The sequence below is a fragment of the Plectrocnemia conspersa genome, unplaced genomic scaffold (genome assembly GCF_051122295.1).
Source record: "Plectrocnemia conspersa isolate PC_06_02 unplaced genomic scaffold, ASM5112229v1 ptg000008l, whole genome shotgun sequence".
Taxonomy (NCBI): domain Eukaryota; kingdom Metazoa; phylum Arthropoda; class Insecta; order Trichoptera; family Polycentropodidae; genus Plectrocnemia; species Plectrocnemia conspersa.
In genome coordinates this window covers 17,226,160-17,252,996 of record NW_028277172.1, presented here as the reverse complement: position 1 = coordinate 17,252,996, position 26,837 = coordinate 17,226,160, and the positions used below count along the sequence as shown (strand labels likewise).

The 26,837-nt window shown below is 28.8% G+C and overlaps 1 protein-coding gene across 4 annotated transcripts in view; it reads right to left on the bottom strand.

The window, feature by feature from the left end:
- Positions 1-26,837, bottom strand: part of LOC148233190 (uncharacterized) — an 84,904-nt gene that overhangs the window by 56,814 nt on the left and 1,253 nt on the right. For 2 of the 4 annotated variants that reach the window (XM_088190782.1, XM_088190784.1), the window contains exon 2: positions 15,393-15,468. The exons of the other annotated variants lie outside the window; for them this stretch is intronic. The gene's annotated coding sequence lies outside the window, so the exon portion shown is untranslated. The remainder of the gene's footprint in view (positions 1-15,392; positions 15,469-26,837) is intronic. 4 annotated transcript variants of the gene reach the window in all.

Below are 26,837 nucleotides of genomic sequence, written 5' to 3'. Positions count from 1 at the left end.
ATCATTTTTATATATATTTTTTAAAATTTGAATATATGTAAATGATTTCAATAGAAAATAATATCAATAAATTAAGGAGTACGAAATGAATTAGCGTAATAAAAATTATTTTTATATAATAAGTATGTAAAATAAATTGACGAAAAAATTAATAATTAAAAATTATTTTTATACAATATATAGTAAGTATGTAAATAAATTGACGAAACTTAATAACACAAAAGTTTTAAAATAAATTTTAAAACATACTAATACAAAAAAGTAGTAAAATAAATCAAAGCAATAAAACGTTGAGATTTTCTAGAATTTACTACAAATGTAATACAAAATAATAATAAATTATTAACAACGGAAATATTATAGAAAAATATGGAAAATTAACTCACTACTCAAAAGGTTAAAAGTATACACAAAACTTGTTAAGTTTATTTAAGAAAAACTAGCATTATGCTACTAATATATCATTTTATTTATTTAATGTAAATCAAAATAAATACGCCAGAAAAAAGTACTGAATTGTTAAATGTTATGGCTTAAATAATATCAAATTTTATATAGTAAATTGTGTTTTTACTTTTTTTAACGCATATTTCACGTCATATCATGAATTTTTATATAAATTTGGAATACTCATAAAACTCATAAATTGCTAGTTTTAATATATGACATTTATTATGAGCTAAAATAGCTCTATATGAGAGGATTTTTTATACTCAAAATGTATGAAATTTTATGTATGAGATTAGAAAAATTTGTGATGAATCAGAACTATAATAATATAGTTATAAATAATTTTATCTGCTAGATACGATAGAAATGTAAAAACACAATGGTTCATATGAGATGAGACCCAGGTCCAGCATAAACAAACGACATACGAATGGATAGATTCATTAAACGCTATTCAGGAACAGTTAAAGCCCTAGAACATGGGCCAAAGTAGAAACATATGTGCCAAACATGTGGCAAATACATCTCCAGATTACGCATTTTATAAAATGACAACGTTACTAATTTTACTGATAACTATATGTATTAGACAACAAATAAAGAGTCATTGATATCGTTGGACTTTTAAGGGTATATAAGCCAGTGCTGAAACATTTATTTTAGATACTTTAGTCAGAAATTTACTGCTACCACATCATCTAAAAATGTATTACAAAATTAAAAAAATATAACTATCTGTATTTGTATTTGGTTCAAACGGTAATACGATATATCAATATGAAATCTAGACGTCACATATTTTAGTATTTTTTTTATAATCCAAACTGACTAATAATCTAATTATAGTAAATTGCGGTATCTTATGAATATTTAAAAACATGTCTTATATTATATAAAGAACTCAAAATTTGTAAGAAAAAAAATCAATATATATCGGTCACACTGTGTCAAATTAAACTGTGTTTAACTTAATATAGCCATACTTAAAAAAACATATTACACTAGTTACCATAAATTTTGCTCATCGTCATACATAATTCAGACACAACTCAAACGATCGTATATCAACAAACGTGTAAATTACTACCATTCACTCTAAATAATAACACTCCTAACGTTCAATTGCTAAAAATAATAATCGCCAACGTATACGCAGCTCCACGTAATGCTGACCTCAAATCGACAATGTGAAGGTCGATTTTTTAAACAGTAAAACCAGTAAAAAAATATTCATCATTGAAAAGGTTTTTTTTTAATTTCACCGCAAATACACACAATTTGCATGCGTTAGATTATACATACGTCACGAGACACAATGGACTTGTACAGTTAGAAGATCTGTCTTTGGACAGCGAGACAAAATGGAGAAATTTCGCACGGAAGACCCTGTGACGCAAATTAATTTCGGCACGTTCCAGATATGCGCTCTCTATATATATATTACATATACGTATGCGTGTATATGAAAGAAGTTGGATGACTTTCTCGAAAAGTGGATACACCCGATCGGAGTTTCGGTGCCAGTGGCTCATAAAGAACAGGTGCTTCCATGATGATGGCACCTGTTTTTAAAAAAATATATATACTTGATACTCATTTTCAAGGGTAGCTGATTCAAAATCTTTTGTGTATATTTATGTTAATTTTTTTATAAATTTAAATATACAAAAAAATACCTATAAGAACATATCTGTTTTATAACTTTTTTGTATTCAAAATTTAATTTATTCTATTCTTGACAGCATGTACATGAAGCATTTTTAAACATTCTAAGATATGGTATTAATAATCCTTAGGTTTTATGTGAATCCAGCTGCGAGCTACAGTGTCCTAGAGAGTAAATATACTCAAACCAGAAGGAAGTTTTTAAGCACTGCAGTTCTGTAAGAATAATGGATCTCTTGATCTCACCACAACTGAAAATCAACAGACTTTTGACACCACTTTTCAGCAACTTCAAAAAGATCTTCATTAATAACACGCTACACCAAAAATGTAATAAATTGTATCCCAACGTTGCTAGCAAAAATGCATTAAAATACAAATATGATTCGTACTACCTCTTGTAAAACTATATGAGAGTTTTCTCTTAATCCTCTCCAACAACAAAGAGTACCTTTCTTAGCTGGAAAAATAGAAACATTAAAATAGCTACTGTCTATTATAATAATATTCCTTTCAAAAAGACGAGAACGACTTTATTTTTGCATGTGTCTTTTAAGCTTTCTTATTTATTTGAAAGCACGCTACTAACAAGCTATTGTTATCATAATTATTTTTATAAATATTTTTAGGCATTTTCCTAATAAAAAGAGGGTTTAATAAAAGCTTGTTACATTAATGTGTCCCTTGGACTTTCTAATGACTTTTTCTCGTCAGCATAAAACGATTTACATCTGAGTGGATATAAAAGTTTCAAAGCAATTGCAAAAAAATGTGAAACAATTGGCAAACTTTTATGCATTTATAACCACCGTTACGCAAATATAGTCTAAAAATCTATATATTAAACAATAACAAATAATTAACAGATGATTGAAAACTGTAAATAAAGGACGTTAAACTTATCTAATTGCTAAATGGTATATTATCTAAAAGAACTATAATTTTGCTTTTAACTAATAATAAACTAGAGCTCAGCCAAACTCGCACTAAACGGAACTACGCCGAATCAACCAAGACGAGTCTTAAAAGCTCACAAAAGCAGCAGCTTCACTCTTACTATCCAAGAGCTTAACCCTACCATTGATACGACTTGCAAACTACTGCGAGATGAGTAAATTTCAATTACGATTTTAATGATTAAACACAAGATTAGATATAAAAAATAAAAACAAAATTCTAATCATTGTTTATGACTAAAACTTTATCCATTAAAGTTTTCCAAAAAAAATATAAGGAAATATTCAATTAAGGTTGATTGATTATCAATTATTTTATTTTGCAAAAATTGTACAAAATGGTATTTAAGTAATCATTCTAATTTTATAAAATATTTTCAGATATAAAACTTATTTAGAATCTGACTAATTAATCAAAGCAATAATCTGATTGAAACAATATTCTACAGCTAGATTCATATATATTATATATTTTTTTTATAATTTTCATTGTTATGTAATTTTTGTTATTAAATTAAATTAAAAAATTTCCAATAATTTTGAAAGACTTAAAACGGTCCGACGATTCATTTTTTATTTTAAAAAATATTAAGGTAAATTAAACATAAATTCACAAATTGATTCTTAGGAACATATATTAATAAGAACATTTTTTTCAGCCATAAAAATATACAATGTTCTGGTTGAATTTGAATTGCCTTAACGTATAAAAAAATACAAGTATTTTGGAAGACTTGGAACGCTTTGCTGTTTATTTTTTTATATAATTAATTTGATTATAAATTTATCTATCGACTCTTTAGAAACAGATTATGAAAAAACATGATTTTTAATCATAACAAACGTAAAAATAAAAAAATATGCAATGTTCTGATTGAACTCAAAATTTGAGTCACCATCAAAATGTTACTAAATTAACTTTACAAATTAAAAATAAAAGCTTATTTAATAATTAGATTATTAAAATATTTGTTTTTAAGATGCAACTAAAAATATTATGTATAGTAAAGATCTAATCGTATTGCTGACACTCATTAAAATGACAAGCTGTCTCTCGTGTATGTGTGGCATATATAAGAGCAGTTTCCAATAAATTTGGAAGACTTGGAACGCTTTGACGTTCAATTATTTTAATTTTGACCAAGCATACTCTTGAGAAATACGTTAATAGACAAAACTCATTCTGCGAATTAATTCTCTACTTATGAATATATTATTTATTGTTTTCCTCTATAAAAAGACAAACTCATATTTATACTATGTATCGCATAACGTTACATTATTAAGGAAATATCGCCATGAACGACAAGGAAAGTGAAACTGGTATTTGCCGCCGAGAAAACCAGTGTGTTTAACCCACGCCATAATCGCACGATTACGCCGCACCGGATTATACATATTAGCGTATTAAAGGTCTCTCTCTGGAGGTGTTTTTGCTTGTCGGTAGCCAAAAAATAAAAATCAAGCCAAGACAAAGTGACGTCACGCTGTCTTTGCATAACCCCTAGTAACCCACTTTCGACCACAATTCGCATAATCGAATGTGACATTGGCGAGGTCAACCGCAATCGAGAGCATGTATGTGATGTGCATGGTCATGACGAATCAGAATTAATACCCACTCGTTATGAGGATTCGAAGTAATTTCTTGCGGTAAGTCCTTGATTGAATTAGATCATTGCTAGAAAGTGTTGCAGAAGGATTTGTTATAAAAATTTCCTCATGGTAAGTCTTGTTTTATAGTATGATTCAACTTTTGCTGCTATTGAGCTATGTAGTATATAGAATCAATTCCAAATATAATACCATCACATGGGTATATAAACGACTAGTATTTTAAAATCCTATATATTGAAAAAAAATGCAGAAGTACATACACCAAAAAGTTACATAGAACTTAGTGAGACATCAATCGAAAACTAAAACTAAAAATTATTTTATAATACTATTCTATGATTTTAAAGACATGTCGTAATATATATCAGAAGTGATTTAAGCGATAAGTACATAATGACTAATAACTATAATTTTTATTAATCATTGTAAGTAAATGAAACATTATTGATATTGATTATATATTACATACGTCACTGCTAGAGTCTCCAATTCGAGTAATCGAGTACTCGATACTCGAGTATTTTTGTCTATTTTTCAAGTACTTGATAATCGAGTATTTTGAAAATTACTCGATTAATACTCGAAATTAAATTTTTTTTAAATATTTCAGAAACAAAAATAACTAACTCGGTCCGGTAAAGGTTAACGTCTTGCTTTTATTTGGCGTTTATGCCCGAAGTCCCGAGTTAGAGCGGTTACTATCAGGTATAATTTTTTCATAGTTCCATAGTTGCATAGTTCCGGTCGTCGGCTATGTTAGTGGGTACGACGGAGAAATTTCTTTTGTGTTTTCTGTTCGACAGTCCCGACTTATCTAATTTATGCCAATGAACAATATGAAATATCAACAAAAAAAAATTTTAGGTTTTATGACTATGCAGTTGTAGCGTAAAGTGTTGTAAATTGTTTATACTGATCCCTCAGCTTAAAATATAAATCAAAACAATTGTGTGTTTTAAAGGCATTTAAAGTAAAGTCAGTTCTTTGCGAACCGTTTAGCTATAGAGTGAAAGGGATTCACCCAAATACATCTTCGAAGGATATAGATTTAAATTCTTCGCATTAATCAGAAGGAGTAGAATATTGTATATTGTTAAGAAAAAAAAACTATTCAAGAAGAATTACAAAATACTATTTTGTCAATAGTCGAAGGAAATAAGAGAAAAGCAGAGAAGGGAATGAAAGAAGAGAACATAAAAAGAGAGTTCAAAATATTTTATATCTATAAAAAGCGAACAGATATAAATTAGAAGCCTTATCCAACGCGTTAATGACAATAAGACCAACATCAACAGCAACGGAAAGGGTTTTTTCCATAACGGGAATAATAAAACCAAAGGTTAGCAGTTATATTAAATTCGAGACACTTTTTGCATTATTGTTTTTAAAAAGTATGTTCGTGAAGTTAAAATAATTGTAAAAATAAACATACTAAGTATTTTATTTATTTATTTATATGTGCACGAATTTGAATAATAGCTATTTTGGTACATTTGGTAAATACTCGAAAGTACTCGAGTACTCGAGTATTTTAAAATTTTAATATTCGATACTCGAGTAGTTGATGGTTCGAGTAATTGGAGACTCTAGTCACTGCGTACTTTTTGGGCTCATTAAATATGATCTGAGCTTTCAAGGTAGCATGTTAACTAGTGCAATAAACTAGTTGCAAAACACGAGAAGTATGCTATTTATTTTAGTCAATAACTACCAATGCGCTATTATGATGTTAAAACTAAATTTTAACTTTAAAGATTATTTATATTTATTATTTTTTTTTTTTACTTTGGCACATGCGATTGTCACAGTAACTATTAACTGTCATAATAATTGCGATAACAATTGTTGCATATCTAAATTAAGTATAAAATACGGAAACTATGCGCATACGCTACAATACCCAATTAAATCATTGTGATAAATTTATTATCATTTTTTTATCAAACATAATGACTGTCATCAATTATAATAAATAACTCGTTCCGCTATAGTAAGCACGGCTCCAACGAGCGTAAACAAAATATGTATGAATTTAACCAATTCGTGGTATAAATATTAATCGCTTTGTTAATCGGATTAGTCCGAAACGAGACAATTAACCCTATCGCTGCCGCCACAGGCGAAGCATGAAATGGACGCTTTTAACACTTTCGCTCTCGGCGCGGCGTCTCGTCTTCGTCGTCGTTTTGTAATGCGATGTGAACATATTACAAATATACTACACATGTATGTGTATATATTCGACCAACTTTCGATATCACGTAATGATGTAAATTGTAAACAAGCTCGCGACACTTCTCACTTTCGCTGCAGTCTAATCAATCACTTGAAAGACTAGAACAGGTGGCTTAGGCCTAAGGCGAATCAAGTGCAGCCTAATCAACAGTTTATTGCTATCTTTGGTCTAGAACGACATGACAAGTTAAAAGAAACATAATATATACATATATTATATATATTGAATCTTCTTTCACGATTTATTCAGCCCATTTCAGTACCTTGTGGTTTATTTTATAGCGATAATATTATAATATATTTATAGCGAAACAAAGTTCTTACTGTAAGCTTTCACACTCATAAAATATTTATTTATACTGACACTTTGTTGAAAATTATTTTTAAAATACACAAGACTGAGTTTCGTGTGCTCTTTGAAATGAGAAAGATCGACATATTAAATGTGAGTCAAAAATATGTTAAACTACATTTTAACATGTTTTTGTAATAAATTTGCTTAGACAGCATGAGTTTATTTTAATTAAAAAATATTATAATAATAGTTTTACACCTAAGCTATGTCACGCAAGATCTCTTTAATAAAAAGTGATATTTACAATTTAAGATATTGTTCTAATGCATTTAATTATTTATATAAAATTATTCAGCTGTAGTTTTTCTGGCTAAAATCGAAATCAATTTAACATTATTGTAAGAAATATCCTAATAAGCTGTTATTTTACTTTCAGTACAGAATTACGTTTTTTTTTATTAATGTATTTTTACTTTATTTTTACAAATTGTTACAAATTAAATTAATGAAGAATGTTACTGAATATTAAATCTTTAATCAAAAGTAACAGAATTGTTAACGATAATAAGTTACATTATAATGACTGTTTTGTCTACTATTAAAATTGATCAAAATTGGATAAAACACGTAGAAAATGATATAGTGTAAAAAGTTGTATTGTGAGAAATGTTGATATTTGATGGAAAAAATCGATAGATATTTGTAATTAAATATGTTTTTTTAATTGAAATTATTGTAATAAATCAACAAAATGCCAATACTTACATTTAAAATGCTTCAATGTAGTTATTAATCTAACACAGTTACCTTAAAAAATTGAATAAGAATGACTTTTTACATTGTATAGAAAAAAAATCAATTAAAAACGACTAATGCATTTCAATTAAATTTAAGACTTGAATATTTTAAAACCACTTGTATTTTTCTCAAGATTTATAATCTAATAAACGTATACTTTCAAGTTTAATGATATATATTTTGATATTCATTAAGAACAACATATATACATACATCTACATATGCATCTGTATCTTTATCATAATTTTATTTACTTTGTATTTTCATTTAATATTTTTTTTTATAATCATAATAATTATAAAAATGGGATCAATTTGCAAATATATAAATATCTTGAAACTACGTTTACGTCAGTTAACAAATACATATTATTGGGCGCGAATAAAAAGTATATTATATTTAATCATATTTTTTTCAATGACGTAGCAAATTTCCCAATAAAAAATATTTACTGTTGCATATAATATTTTTCGAGCCACTTTTAAAAGCCCTATTTTTGTCACACGTATACGATAAAATCAAAGAAATAATTTAGCTGTATTTTTACAATAATAATAAATAAATATTTTCTGTTAATTAAAATATCACCTTGATAGTTTTATTATTAATTTTAATTTCAACACAAAAAATTATATCTTTATAATATATTTTTAACAGACTATAATATTTACTTTTTACTAAAAAAAATGTGGCGACCGTCCCCAAAGAAGACAACGTTTTTCAGAACCACTATAAAACAGCTTTTCAAGAGGGATAAAAAGCATGTTAATACATTTCTAAATTAATATAAATCGTTAGCATATCACACGATTATGGGTATTTTACTTTTCTTTTGTCGCCAAGGATTGAGGGGATCTATAAGTGCGCCAAAAATTTAAATAAAGGCGTAACAATATTGCTATAATCTAAAATTGCTTGGTACTACTAAGAAATAAAGAACACTTAAAATCATTTTCTGGAACTAGCGAATGATATTTAAAAATAATCTTTATCGATTTAAGCTTATATATGCTATAAAACACATACTTTTTTATGTTGAACTCACAACAACGTGTCAATTGTCAACAAGGTTCTAAAAAGCCATTTTTAATAACTATTACTTTTATATTCTTTGTTTTGTGGTTAGTATACAGCTATTTTCGTTGCTATTTTTCTTAAATGCGTTAATAAATAATTATAATACAATGAACAACTACTATGCAGTTATAAATTTAAAAATTATTTGCAAAATAAAAATGGGAGAGCAACTTAGTTTTTACCTGGGAAACTAGAGCTGGATATAGCAACAGTTTTGCGCTACGCTAGACAATTTTTCAAAATAGCCTTACAAGAGAGATAAAAAAGCGTGTTTATGAGTGCATCTTAAAAACCTTTTCTTTTTCGCTAGGCACTAGAGATAGCAACAATTTTGAGCCATCTTGTGTCAACAAGTAAAGCAGAAAGAACACCAAACTTTAAACGCTTGGCTTATTGGGCTTATCATTCTGCAAACCCTCGTCCTTGGCCGGATGTTTCCGTTACAGACTCCGCCTCATTTAAAGCATCCACTGAGACAACAAATTTTTGAGCTGACTTTGCGAAACGAGGTCCTTCAGCCAAGATTATGTGCCACCTTACATGACAGGCCAATTAACACAAGTAATCAATGAACCACTATTATTAGACATTACAATGCGTTTCGTTATAGTTAGATTTTTTATTATTCATCACGACACTCATCCGTGAGATAAGCAAAATCACTAATTCTGATCTAATATGATTGAAAAACTCTAGGCTCTAGAGTCCACATGAGATTCGAAACCATGTCCTTCGGGTATTATTCATTGACTTTTAATACACGAAACATATGTATTTCAGTAAATTCGAATAAGTATAGATTGTGTAGATGCAAAACCAAATTAGTTATAAAAACGAAGAATTAAGGCAATATTTTTATCTATATAAAAAATGGATATTCAACATTGACGATTTATTATTTAAAATGATTAACCCTTTAGACGCATTAATCAGAAATTAATATCATTTTTTTTCAATGCAAATTTGACTGTGTTACTATGTTTAATTACTCTGATTCTTGTAAAAAAATGTAAAAAATCATTTTACTGATTTTTGCGTGACTTAAATTGATTTGGACCTTCAAAGAGTTAAAGATGAACCTGTAATTAAATCCTAAAGACTTACATACATATATGAACAGGCAAGAGAAAAAATACTGATATAAATAAAGTGTATCGAAGCATACTAAAATAAAATTAATGCCGATAGAAAAAGAGCAGATACTGTAAATTTCATCAGAGCGAATCATGTCTCTAAATTATAGAAACATTGGACAACTTATTTTCCAAATGTTTTACTGCCCTAAAAATCGTAATAATGTCACAACTCTTCGTGCAAAAATATTCAACGTTTAAATGCAATATACTATAGTTTTTGTAGATAAAAAAAATGTAATAATCTTTACACATTATTAAAAAAAATCTGAGACATTTAAATGCACCCTTTACTATAATTAGGCACGCTTATTACTAACATGTGTATAAACGAAAGCGAGACCATAAAATTCTATTGAGCAACAATTGGATCTAGGATGAGATCGATATGGCAATCGACGCACGAGCCGCAGTTGCGAAAATATGTTGGCAGTGCAAAAAATCTATTAATGTATGGGGGCAGAAACGCAAATGTATTATATAATATTGCATGACATTTTATTATATAAAATATCTTATCTTCAATAATAATTGACCCAATTTCTTTACATTATCAAATAACGACACTGCACAAAAAACCAGTATGCATTATTTTTTAGCATAATTTGCTACACTAAGCACTCTTGAAAACTAAGGAGCGCTAAATGTGTGTCTAATTTTCATTATGTATAATTGCGACGAAGCTGTTCTAATTTCGCATAATAGACTTACTTAAAGTAATGAGAAACTATGCGATAAACACACTCTTATACCTACTCATTTCACACGAGCTATCTGACATCAGTATAAACGACACGGAACAGTAAATTCGGAACAAACAGTCGTATTAATGACGGACCGGTACGTCTTTCCGGGTCATTTCTCATCCTGATTTGAAAATTACTCATAGTAAACTATGTACATATACATGATTTGCCTTGTAGACTAAAGCTGTTTAAGTCTGGTGTTTAGAAGTATTCGAAATTATGTTAATTGACACACTTTTCAATAATTACTACAATTATCTTTAATCTACCATATTATCAGCAAAGATTGATTATAGAAAACTATGTTTTTAATAATTCGTGTCTGTAACTAAAGAAGGACTAATGTGTTTATTTTGATAAAAGACGAAATATTTTTATATAATTAATTAACCAGTAGTAAAAGCACATGAAAATCCTGTATTCGATCTCATATGAACCCTAGTGTTTTTAATTTTTATCTTTACTGGGAGTTACTATTATGTAATTATGATTATGATCGATCACCACAGATTATAGTTTATTAGCTTTTACTAATATTATGAATAAATATCGTGATGATGTCGTGCCACATATGGTATAAAAATCATTAAATAATCATCACATATGAATATAAACAAACAAACCAAAGGCATAAATACACGGTCTTAATTATTTAACCATAATTATAAAAACCTTCAAGTTAATAAATTTTACAGAAACATAAACTATTTACAGATTAATTAAAACATATTGTGATTATATTCTTAAATATGTAACACAATAAATAAAATTATCATGCGCTCTATATATTCTCACAACTAATAATAAATTATTATACACAATGCTATTTTTAATATAAAAATATGCCAGTTAATAAATACGATTACTGTTATACTGTTTATTTATACTAGTGACGCACAACCGGTCATTTGATAATCGATTACCCAAAATACCAGTTTATGCACAACTTTGCCTGAATGTACAACTGTACACAGTAACTACGATTATTTGTGGTTTAAAACATTTTATTGCTCAATCGTATAATGGCAAAAAATAAATAATATTTACAAAGCCATTTAAAGTACCTAACTGTATATATTTCAGATATAAATATAATCAAATAAAAATATTTTAAATACACGTATTTTAAAAAAGAAGCAATGTCAAAATTGATATAAATCACACTTTTTACTTTTCACACGGCATTCTAGCACAGTGACCACAAAAGCGTCCACGTATTTTTATAGCATATTTGACAAAAAACAGACAATGTCCAATTGACAAACATTTGGAGCATCAGTCTCACTATTCCCATTAGACGTTATTAACATATCCACTCTCTCTCTCTCTAGACTTAGAGACGTGGACTTAGAGGCCGACCGGTTGTGGTATGCAGACCTTACCACCGACAAGTTTCCATAGCATTTTATATAAACCGTTGACAATAGAGCGGCGGTTCCTAAACGATCTAAGCATAATCACAAAATCCAGGAAGAAACAAAATTTATTATACTCGGGTATAAAAGCGCCGAAGGACTATCAATCATGTGATTTGAGAGCTTAATGATGATTTGAGGATAGTTTGAGAAGCTCAGATGGAGCGAATTCCTTCATGCCTTAATAGGATTTTGATGAATGATCTAATTCTTTACTTGTATGCAACTCGGATTACAAATTCAGTGGAAAGCTGCCCCGGGCACCTAATCACTAGAAGTTTTCGTCATTTATATATTTGGTCATCATTTAAACGAGACGCTCATGGATATAGTAACATACCGGATATTATTTCAAGCATTCTTAATGAATTAAAAGGAGATAGCATAAGTGTTGGTCTACTATCTAATTTAGGTTAACGTTACACCTGCTCGTTTTTATGGGCGTTACATCTAATAATTATGGCGTTGGTTATTTTAGCAATACACACACATTGATAAAATATGATAGATAATGACCCTACCCTTTCGTACATATTAAATATTGCAGCTGTCTTATCTTTGTATTATACAATTGAACTAATATATCATATGATATTGCACTGAAGCATTTTTATACTTACATTATTATCTGTTATGTAACGGTAAAAAAATAAGTCACCTATTACAAGTAATAGGTGAGGTTAACTTAAACATTAAATCGTAGTTTTTATATCATAATGCTACGATTCATTATCATAAGACACTAGGTTTAATTACGATTTTTTTATTATATGTTCCAAAAATATTAATTATATTAATATAAAAAGATTTTTTAAATGTTGTAGCGATATATTTACATATAATGTCTTTAAAATCCTATAAAGCTGTATGTATGTATTATATAAATACATATTATTGACACACGTTTGGAATGAGATCATCGCGTATCGAAAAAACTAAACACAGAGTGACAAATTGAACTCGGGCGCAATTATGAATTTATTAGTCTTACATGAATCGACATTAAATTTTTAATTAGAATATGTATATTATCGATAATATCATCATTCTAGATAAATTGAATCAATAACAATTAGGTAAACATCAGGCGCGTACAGTGAGATACGATCCCTTTCGCTCGCTCGCGTGTTAAGTGACGAGAGTGAGTGAGAGATAAGAGCGTGCTCCACATGTATTCCGCACGCTCACTTCTTCTCACTTACTCTCGTAACTTAAAACGCGAGCGAACGAAAAGGAATGTATTAGATACAGTTAGTTATTTGTTTTTTTTATTGGATCGAATTAATTTAAAGGTTAATTATTACTCAAGGGTAAAAATTGTGTTTAAAAAAATCTCATTCTTTATCAAATTATGTTTTTTTTTATTGGTTTTTTGCTAGTCTGTATAGTTGTTATAAAATATAAACATTAACTTTTTGAGGAGTATCGCCGTACATGTACGGTAGTCGATCTTTAACTGTTTTGAGATACCCTAGATTTATTTACATATATAACTGAAGAAATAATAATAATAAAAATACAACTATATAATATTTTTTTAATTTGTATTAATATAAATGATTTCTATAGAAAATTATACCAATAAATTAAAGAATACCAAATAAACTAACTAAACAAATCAAAATCATGTTTTTTATTGTATTTAAAGAATCCTTTCAGCAAAATATCATGAATATGTTTATTAATAAATAATAAATATTTAATTTTTTACGTTACAACTTTTTAAATACCCGTTTATTTTAAACAAAACGACAGTTCAGTTTGGTTAAAAATTTTAGCTGAGATAACTACAAGATCTATTTTTTTTTAAAGTTTCATGTGTATCATATTTAAATACGGAATATCTTTAAAAAACCGTTACTTTACATTTTTTAACGGAGTTGCTATTGTTTAGTTTTTTTAAGCCTCGATTTTAAAATTAAGATGAAAAATCAAGCTTGCTAACAAACATAGCTGAGATAATTACTTTTTTTTATTTCCTGAAAAACCTGGGATTTTTTAACGCAGTTACAATTTTTTAGATTTTTAAACAACTGCTATTTTGATAGATTATGGGAATCAGCACCTAAATGATATTTACAAGGTCTATTTTTTAAGAAGTTTTATAAACATTAAATTAATACTACAGTCATTATATTGTCCTCAAAATCTGTTACTCTAGGATTATTTTTATCGGAGTTCTGATTTTTTAGCTTTTGAATATCAGCTAAATAAAAACAATTCAATCATGGTCAAAATATTTATGAGGTCTATTTTATATAAAAAAATTCATGAAAACTACAATAATTAACATGTCCTCAAAAAATGATTTTTTTTACAAAGATCTATTTATCAGAAAGTTTTTACGAAAAGAATACAATATCTATATAAAAATCATATTTAATATTATAAAGCAGAAAACTCATAGTTAAGTAATTTTAAAATGTACTATGTAAGAAATTATACAATAATCAATAATAAAACTGCAATTAAAAATATTTTTGGGTATTAAATAAATACTTTTAAATTCAATGTATACATACAATGGATAGCCAACCTCACTGATAGTGGCTTTGAGCTCTAAAATAATAACGCAACGTTCATATTCTAACTAATTAACAACATAATCAACTAATTTAGGCGTATTTTGTATGATTAATTTTAGTTACGATAAAATTACCTCAATGACTAAGTTAAAATATCATCACTAAAAAATTAAAAAAACACGGAGCTGGAAATTCCAGCAAGCCATATATGCACAATAAAAACTATATTTGTTTTTTGCTAAAGCAAATTCCGATTTCCTTAAGCAAAAACTTAGTCATGAACCGACGAGCGCCGAACTAAGTTCAGCGCAGCTTTTGAGCAAACTTGTGTGATTCACGATTGTTCTCTTTGGGGCCTCGTGAGTCACCCTGGCAACGTTTCTCAGCGCAAGGCTCTATTCGCGGAATTCTGAGTCGAAAACCTGTTGCCCACTAGCCAATGGTTAAAGGTTAAGTTAAATCGTAAAAATTACTACTCACTTTTCGCAAATCCCCCCGAGCGCGGTCCCTCGGAACCCTCACGGACCACAGGTCCGCCTGAAGATACCGCCAGCACCTAGAAGTTAAATAATCATTTTTCGAATTAGTGCTTTCAGAAAGATACCTATAATTAAGGTAATAATTGGCGCACTAATGAGTTTCAGTGCTTATTTTTAATTTTACTATTTGTTGTGTGAGTCTTAAAAAGTCATTGTGTTGTTGATTAAAAGAGCTACAGGAAAATTGCGGTTATAAAAAAGAGATGCATAGAACAGTAGAGTGAAAAAGTCTACATATTACGTTGATGCATAAATATCGTCATAATTATCTTTTCTTTGAAGCCACTGTGCTTAATTTTGCGTTTGTATTATAAAAAGTAGGGTTTTTTATCACATCTTATCATATAAAATGCTAGAAAAAGAGTCCATATTCGACACTATTAACTTTGAATTTGATAAAAGCCATAATGCAACGAAGGTAAAGAAAAATATTTATAATGCGAACGATGGTTTGCTAAATTCAGATTTAGATATTTATCAATAGCTCATGAAGAAAAAGATATAAATATATGCTAATACAGACTAACAGTATAATGTCAAAGCGGACAAATAATATAAACATATTCTTGAATCCTGTATTTGAAATGTGGTGTTTCTTGGAGATAAAATATAACCATTATCTCCATAATAGAAAGACTTAATATCTAATAACAGCAATATGGAAAAGCTTGTAGTTATAGGGAATAGCGACATAAAATTATATAGGACTATGGGAGAGTTGAAATCTAATCATAAATACATTTAATCACAATCCTACTAATAAAGAAACGACGTTGAAGAAAAGTTTCAATTAATAAGTATTGCAAATATACTTTCTAATGCACGCTTCATTTTCTTCAATATACATCTATTCATCAATGATTATATTTATGTACTATTTGTTTTCAATTTTTTGTTGATCAATCCATAAATTTTTTTAAGCCAAAACATTCACAGTAATACTACCTAAAAATAAAAATATAAACAACTTTTATTGAACACCATGTCTATTTGAAGGGAACATTTTTTTTCTTGAATGACCTAAATGTACATAAATACGTGTGTTTATTTTGCTTTCAATGAGTAGCCCTTAACGACTCGTTAAATATTCATATAACGCACCATAGGCGACTAAACATAATTAAATGATTACTTTTGACACTTTACATGTTTGCACTTGTAAATACAAGCTTAAATTATTTAAGAATTAACTACTTATAATGATCGATCATAAGAAAGTATTTTAATAATACATATTTACAAAAAATAAATTTATAAATGGCAATTTTTAATGGTATTTATATATAAACGGTATTTTACGACCTTAAAAAATAGTTATTTTAATAACTAAATTGGATCAATTTAATATTTTTATAAGTGAATGGTATTTAAAATGTATATACAATGTTGCTAGAAGAGTTTTATTAAATCCAGTTAATATTTTAAGTTTATTAAAGTTAGTAACATTATCATATAAATTAACAACAAGTAAAGACACGATTAATGATCTCTAATAAATTTAATGAATATGGCGTAACACGTTTAATAAAAAATATTGATATATTTATATATTGAAACATTTAATAACCCATAATAAAGATTTATTGTTTTTAAATAGTTCTATGAAAAATTAACAGTGTTAACCTTTCTAATGCCATGTGCCACTTACGTGGCTCAGTCGCGTTAGCGACCATATAGCTAAGAACTACATAAGGGACTCTCTCGAATACGCTACGAAATAATATTACAAGACTATTAAGATATTAAAGTCGTCTATCTATAATATAAAGAAACGTTTAAAATTATTACCACAATGACTAATATTAATGTGCTTCTTTTCAATTACGTATTACGAAAATTTACTTTGGCACATAAACGGTTAAGACTGCTGTATTACAAGTATGAATTTTTTGCCATAAAGATAAAATAAATCGATTTATATAAATATGCAATTTCATTTTTATTTAAATTCGACAGACGTCATTTTTAAAACTTATCATTTTGTTTCTTAGATTTTTAGAAGTATTAGTACAATTTAAAAATCGATTTATTACATAATATGAATTTTACTCCTGAAACAAATGTCCATTCTACAACCCATTAAAACATTTTAGATTCTGTATTCAAATATATCAAATTTTGGCAACTAAAGGGTTAAATCATTATTTCAATTAAAAAAGTGTATGATTGATGATAAAACTCTTCGAGCGGAAATGATTCAAAAATGGCGGCGTGCGAAAATCTCACTATCGTTCATTCATCGCCGGACGATCCATAGCCTAAATTTTGGCCATAAGAGCGCGCGTTTGCGCGGATTCGCGAACGCGCACAAAAGGGGAACTCGCGTATATATGCAAGAGAAGTAAAAGAAGCAGAGGGGGAGGAAGCCAAACGTAAAAATGAAATCTCCGACGGTCTCTTCGCGATCTCGTTCACCCAGTCATCCTGGCCATAGAACCGGTTCTGGCGTCTCGCCTTCGCCACCGAAAAAGCGTTGCAAAGTCTCCTTCTTCCTACACCACACAGACAGACACACCGTTATCTGTTTTTTATTTGTAGTATTATATTTTTAATGAAAATAAAAAACGGCGTCCCTGAACGTCTGTGAATTTAGAAGATTTCGCTAATGGATGACGTCAGTGTTTATTCACCGAAAACGCGATTGTGTTCTTTATTTTTTGTATATGACAACACCGACTTTTTATTAATTAAATAAAACCTTTTTACATATTAGGTAATACCGAAATGAGTGAGGTTTTTTCAATAAAAAAATCAATATTCCGATAGCAACTTTTTCACATCGTCTGCATTTTTATGTTGCATCGACTGAAATAAACGCTAGTCGGAAGGAGCAAGGTTTGAAGAACAAAGTGGATGAAATAAAATCTTTTTTAACAAAGGACACGCATTTTTTACTTAATCGATCCAGTTAATCACAATATAAGCTTTCTGGTATTGTTTAGCCAGTTTAAGAGTTTCGTGTTGCACAATCCTTTTGTAATCGTATTATACATTTAAAATAACTTGTTTTACAGTGAGCCCTAGCTTCAATGTAGGTTTTTCTAGGTACTTGGTTTTTAGATAGCCACTGTCTTCTACGACGATTGTTGTCGTACAACACCCATTTCCCATCTCTGGTTTTCAAATGATCGAAAAGAGGCGTATCAACTTCAATTTTCAAAAGCTCTTGTGTATAGAACCCATACACCTTATCTCCAAGCCTTTCCAATTTTCTTAATTTGTCTATTTAGTTTATCGGTCAGCTGATAGATAGTTGGAGTAGGATTTTCTGTCATTTCTGCGACCAGGAATTTCCCGTTCGAAATTTTTCAAACCATCTTTGACATTTACGGATGTTTAATGAATTACCTACCACTTAACAAATGGTCGTGCTACACATTTTTTTAATTTATATAACATGCAATTTTGTATATTTTTTTAATGTTTGATAACCATAAGTGTTGTGACTTCGCTACCAGTAAGTGAGATTATTATTAGATTATATTACATATTGCGACAGACTATGATGGACGAGATGTTTTTTTCCGAGCAGTGGTGGAGAAGCTAGCGAAAAGATAATGTCGGTGGAAGATCCTCAGAGGTCTTGTAGGTAGCGTGGCAGCGACAATGTGGTTGAGGTTGATCCTTTTCTGATGCGATCGTTCATGACAGTATGTTGTCTGCTAGTCTCTTTGAGTGTCTGCCAGGTGACTGCCTGGTGAACAGCCTTATGTATTCAGGCCTGCAAAGCTTTCTGACTAATCACAATCATGCAGCGATCATCGGGTCAATCTTTGCACTCGCTTCTTAGAACAACGAAATGAGTATACGCCTTTAGAAAGTGACATTTGCTTGGTGGATATCTCTGAGTGCTCTTGGTCTTCCAGTGACCGTTTCGGAACAAAGAATATTCATTCAATGCACCGGAGAATCTTTGCGTAACCCTTAGTTGTAGTCGTAACAAGGGATTTGTCTAATTATCCATATTGATGAATGATTATTTTTGGTTACAGATTTTTACGCGAGTTTCAAGAATAAAATCCCCCATAAATGAGGGCTACTGTGTGGTCTCCCACAAATTGTTTACTTGCAAAAAAATCTGCCAACGAAAATTTATGGGGCTCAATTTTTTTTAATATCATAATATGGAGTACAGGGGTGCTTCAACACAGATATTACAAAGTACGTACTTAGGTATCAACGGCCAAAGCAGAACTGACTGTTAAAAATTAAATATAAAAAATGACATTCATTTCGGAATTGCCTAATATAATTTCGATCGATCATCACATATTGGATTTTTTTTCGATTCTACTAATCTCGCGAATAAATATCGAGCTATGTCAAACATAGTGAGATTTATTAATTATAATGGTTTATAATTACTAAAATATATGTAACTGATTTACAAAATTTGATGTCAGCCTGGTGTCTCACTACTTACTTAGTGGCTGTTAATTGTACTTAAGAATGGCAATGTCTTTAATGTTTAATTGAGAGATTTTTAATAAATTCTAAATAAAATACAATGAATTTAAAATTATTTGAGTCAAGTTTTAAGCCAATAATAATATTGAAATATTTCAATCTCGACTAACTTCATGCATTATATATGAATCTAAGTGTCATTATTTAAATATATATAATAGACACTTAAAATAAATGTTATTGCTATAATTAATATTTCAAAGTGGTGAATCATATCTTAGAAAATATATTATTTATTGCAAAATGGCAACGCAAAAACATCCATACGCACACGTATTGATATATGATAATACGCCTAAAGCTAAAGTTGACGAATGAAATGATTTTGTCAGTGTTACCAATGCTGTGTAATGCAGACTCGGCATTCCAAATGGAATATATCTACGTAGACATTTATCTGGGAATATTTATTTAATGACATCATCAGAAATTCGATAAATGTTGACACACTATTTTTCCTGCCTATGATCTGCTCGTTAATATAGACATATTTCACAGAGATTTTGCGCTAATTAAAAAATAATTTTATGGGAATTGCAAACTTATAATATATTAAATTATAAGTATGCTTAGTTTTACACAAAAAAAAATATTTTTACATATATAATATTTTGCAATTTTAACATTTTTCGTAAATGTTTTATGGTATAATCTGCTTGTAAAATTGGCATTGGCAGTAAAAAAGTTTTTTAATGGACAATATCCGCTATCAAATATAACTATTTCGCAAAATGTATACATAATATGTATCTATGGCACGTTTATATGTGTATATACATACACAAATTTATACTAATGTATACATTTAAAAATCGGGATCAAGGCCGCACAGTGCACCTTTACACTTTCGACACGATCAAGGCAAAATAAATGTAATATACATATACACAAACGATTATTGCCGATGTTTGACTAATGTTTCCAGTTCTGCCCTTTCAAAATGACCGGTCGGTAATTACCTAAATAAATTAGGCATATTTATTTTTATATGACCAGTTTATCAAACTGTTTTCACTGATTTCCTGGTTCGCTTATAAGAATTAAACCAGAAAAAATAATAATTAAAATACTGCAGTAGAGTTGTTTCAAAAGAGTTTACTTATTAAAATTATCCAGTAAGTCAGCAATTTAATAATTATTGATTTATTTTTTGGTGCCGTGGAGAAGAAACATGGGAGAGCAATGCGGTATGTTGTTATTGCCAATCAGGAAATTCATTAAAACTTGGCTCTCAAAGGGTTAAAACACCTTGAGATTCATCAGACGCAACATAAACACCCAGTCAGTGAACGCAAGTCCACTGACGCATGCTAATGAATGGTTTTCCTGTTTTCTTTCGAAATTCGCACAATCTCTGCAGAGTAACGCACTTCTATCGTTCACTCTTTTTCCCATAAGAAAAACCCTTTTACCTCATAAACCATTCATTATTACACCATGCATGGTTGAACACATCTTACATAAACACATCAATTTGCAATACTAATCGAATATTAATCGAACGGCGCGCTGAAGTTCTCTTTTTACAAGCTAAGTTGCAATCTGAATAAACATTTATTTTAAATAACAAATAATGCATAGTTGCACGGATGGATATACTTTTGAGGTGAGACAGACAGAATTTGAATGTTCCTTTATTATGTAATATTAGTATAATAGAAGAGAGAATCTTTCTTAATGCACTTTGGCTTAAGGCGATAAAAAGTCAATCGAAAAACTTTCATCTATCAATCATTAAACATTTCTCCCCTCACAATCAACTCTTGACGCACTAGTGCTTTCTATCGAGTTTGCCACTTTATTGCCGATTGTTTGTTCTTAAAAAACAATATAAACCACGCTTATGGCTGACAATCAACACTTGCATTATTTTTTATTATCGCATATAAATAATTCCAATACGCAAAGTCGCCCATGGGCGTTTTGCGCAATGAGAAAAATGTATAAATGCTAAGCGTATGTGTGTCACTTAACGATACGCAACACTAAAATACTTTCGTTTAATTGATTGATTTAATATATATTTAATATTGAGTGACGGATATTTCTTGTTAAATGTTCAAAAAATATATGATATACATTTTTATGAATCAAGCGACAGGAAAACGGATATAGTATGTCCAAAATTTTTATAAGGATTCGATCCATCAAACCTTCCAAACCAAAATCGAAGACCTTGAACATTAAACCAATGTTAAGTTGTGATTAATATGCATAGTTGCAAAACAGGTTGTCTGGACACACTGCCATATTTATTAGAAAATTAATTATTATTAATATTACACATGATTTTTGGTGATGTGCCTTTAAAAATTTCCATTGATCTATCCGATATTAATAAAAATATTTTTATATTGGCTTTGAAAAAATTAAATATCTATATCTATAAGAAAATTATTATAATTTGTGTAGTTCTTTTATACTGCTAGACAGCGTTTTTTCTGATCGTCTGGAGGCTATTCTTTATTAAGAATGCTAAAAGAATGTATTAAAAGTATTACAAATCAACTGAAAGTTCAGTATTTTTAGCATTTTGCATAATTCGATTTAGAAACTATTCCCTTAAGCATGATTATCTATAAAATATTTTTAATGTTCATAAACCACGATTATTATAGTTGAACATACATATTTTATATAATCACATATAAATTTATTATCAATATAAAATAATATTTTAGGGGAAATATAAGATTGTTTAATATCCGATTTTTATTTGGTTTTCAACAGTAAATATTTTTTTATTTACAGTCAGACTGCATAATGTATAAAGTAAAAACTGTAACACAATAGGATTTGGCGAAGGTACTGTTTGTTAGAGAACTGTAAGCCGTTGCTTTCGTAAAAAAATTCGTACCGATTATTAAGATGATTAATCAAGGCTTTTTATGATACCGCCTTATGGAAGATCTTCATCCGCTGTTTATTAAGTAATATTTAAAAACACTGTTCAAGCTAAATCACAAAAAACTTTTCAAACTTAAATGTTTTTTCTACAATGGTTAAACGACATCTTGATGCCATAAGAAAGGTGAAAAATATAACAAATAGGTACTGTACAAACTGATTGAAAGGAAAATTAGCAATTTATTAGTTCTAAGAATGAGAAATACCAATCTGGAAAAAAAATATTACTAGTGATATTAACCTTGAAGATTATCCCCGTGAAAAACCATAATCTCGTTCTTAATGAAAAAAATTGAGAAATACTATTGCAGCTAATCCACAAACAACTGTTTAACCCTTTGACCGCGATTGGTATTTTTATATACCATTGCTAATAAGTGGTGAGTACATATCAATTTATGCCATAAATTATTTTAAGTTTAATAAATTAAAGTGATTTTCAGCCTTAATTTATATAAAATAACCATATTACAAGACTCAACAGTTCATGGCATCTAAGGTGCCCAATGCATTCTGGCGATTTTCTTAATGTTATCTATATATTCCATCCGCACTCCAAGGGTTAAATACTTGCAGTGGACTTGGAGATTTCTCCTTCAACTGTTTCACAACATTAAAATTTATTTGTATTAAATCTTACGTTGTAACCTAACAGGCGTAAGCCCAATGCGTTACAACGGACAAATCTATACCAACTGAGTAAGTAAAAAGGTAATTATTAATTTAATTAATTATAATCAATAGATGTCACTGCAGCTGGGGCCAGATTTTTTAATTATAGCGCATTTTTATAAAAATAAAATTTCGAGTGCCGCTGCCAGGGCTCGAACCTGCAACCTCAGAGTTACTAGTCAGACGTTACCGACTACGCTATTCCGTCCTTAAATACACGAACTGACCGAAAGTCTGAGTTCTCAAAAACTATAAGAAACCTGCGATGGTAAATAAAATCTCTACCAGCAAAGATCAGGACAAAAGTAAAACAAAACTCCAAAATCGATTTTATCCGATAAAAGTGATGTTGACAGTTTTATGATATTCTAAATATACTATTCACCGATCGTTTCTTAAACCAGACGAGACTGTTACAGCTGAATCAGATTGTAGAAAAATTAAAACCATGCATAGAAAATTATCCACTGTTGCTAAACAGTGAATCATTTGTGGATAATTATGCAATACCCTATACTTTATAAAGGACCATTTCTGTACATTGCACATATTTTGATTATTAAAATTATTTTACTAAGAAAACAGCCACTTCATATTAAAGAAACTAAAATAAAATTGTAAAATTATGCGTAAATAAATGAAGTATTAAAATTATATTTTATTTCATGCATATGTAAATTTATGTAACCTAACTTGTACATTAATTAAATAGCGATTTAGACTATGAACTAAAAATATATTCAATTATAGTATATTAAATATAAATATGTATGTATTAAAAACATAATTTTATAGTCTTACCCTAAATTTTAATTCACCTAAAACCAAAACACTACTACGAGCAAAATGGCAAAAACAAATATAATTTAAATGCATTGAGGTCAATAAATGAGCAATCGATATTCCAAATTCTGAAAACAACATAAAATATTATTGACTTTGCTCTGACAAGTGTCTGACATAATTCAATGACCATAACATAAAAAGCTTGTCTCGTGGAGAATGAAAAATAAAAAAAAACTATGGATGGTATACCATAAGTACATAGACAAGTTCTAACTATAGGATTTGGATTCTTTTTTATTTATAAATCATATATATTATATTAAGTATACTTTAATAAACATAAAATACTTCGTCGCTTTAAATGTATCAAGTTCTTTTCAAAGAACAATAAATTTACCATTAATAAAAGTATATTATTAACCCCTTAATGCTTACAAAACCATGTACACAGAAAGCTTGCGATTCCTTACTACGACAATTATAGGGTTATAAATCGATATCCTCGATGCATCCGCGAATCTTTGAACTCAAGGACAATAACATTGCAAAAGTCGAATACTCCCACGTTTGATTCGAGGATACGTGCAAACATTCACAAACACAATGGACGAAAGCAAAAGTTGTTCAAAAACGAGTTTTCAGCTTAATATCCATACGAACGGACACACAGATACACGGACAGATAAACGAACAGGCCGGAGCCATATACAAAATTTTGACCGTTTCAAAATAAAATGGAATACCCACTAAATGGTATGAAAATAATTAATAAAATACTTATACACAGTTATGTGTTATTCATACATCAAACGAGCTATAGAATAAGCGTGCCTTATGAATCGACAGGTGGAGAGGTGTATAAAATGCTACCCTAAATTCTATCCCTTATTTGCTCATTTGGATGTAAATATCACACATATGTTCATTAAATAAAAAAAATATGAAATGTTCATTATTAGCAAATTTCAACTTACAAAGCTTAAGTTGATTTAAAAAATAATATTATACAAGAATTTGTAGAGAATTTTTAATTTTGGTTCACGAGAAATGAGCCCCAAGAATTTATACAAATGTATACTACCGCAGAAGCGAAGGTCGTCATAAATATAGTTTATATAATACAAGTTATAAATGTCAAATATTTTATAAATCGTTCCTTTATATAACATATACTTGCTTATGTATTTTTTAACTGATATTTTGAAATACAGATAGTTAAGAAATTGGTTTTGTTGCATTTTAAAAGCACGTATAATGTTTTATGGAAACAAAATTTGTATGTGTTTTCGTTATATGGCAGTTGCTGTTTTTATCAACATTGTGAAAAAATATGTTGTTTCTATTCAACCAACTGCAAGAATCAGGACATCAACAAATGCTTCTAAGAAAGAGCTAGTTTGTGAATATTAACAAGGTTTTATCACATGGATTTTACGCTGATCTTTTTGACATTGATTTTTTGTTGGTTGCTGAGTATTTAGATCAAATTATTGCATTAAAAAATATATAATGTATGAAAAGCTCATTTTCATATAAAAAAGATTATGTTTTTTATTATTTTTGGCCACTAATATTATTATGAACTATCAGATACGTTTAATAAAAATATATAAATCCTGAAAATATCAACACTTAACTATAAAATTAGAGCAGAATAGTATATATTATATATTTTAATTGTTTAGTCCATTTTTATAGGTAGCATAAATCTCTAATAAGAGCAAAACCATCAAAGAATACATTTTTGGTAAATTATTTAAAAAAAAGAAGCGACAACAAAATACTATATTTCAGATTTTTAAATACTTTGAATCAAATAGTGAAAAAGTCATACATTAAGATTTTAATCAATTTTTTTTAAATATATAAAACTAGAGTTGCATTACTAAAATATGGTTAAAATGTATAGAGCATCTAAACTTGTTTTTTCAATAGAGTTTAAATATAGCATTAACGTTATAATAACGTTATAAAAACGTTTCAAACTATACAGTTTGTATGCTAGAAATGAATTTAGAGGAGAAAATTCTAATTTATTTTGTGAATCTGTAAAATAATTAGACATAAATTTATTTACATTAAATATTTTTTTATACAGAAACACAATTTTTGATAGCTTTTTCTACAAAAATACTATTTTTTAGCTTTAGATTGTTCAAATATTAAAACAACCAAGGCCGCCGAAAGCGAACGCGGACAATGACTCCGGGCCCCATGACAAAAATGACATTTTATGTATTTTTAACATCGTAATATAATTTTTTAAGAAACTTTTCAAACTTAACTCTTTCATTGAAAAAATTATTGTGCATATTATATACATATAGATAAATTACATAATTAAAAGAGAACGTTCAAAAAATATATAATTTACTAATTAAATAAATACTTTACATTTTTTTAATAACGACAATATTGGGAATTTTCGCTCTATCGGATTTTGTCAACAATAGGATTAAGAATTGAAAAGTCGTTCTATCGGATATTGGCAACAATAGGGTTAAGAATGGAAATTGCAAGAAGAATACATAAAGTCTAATTATATATTTAGAGC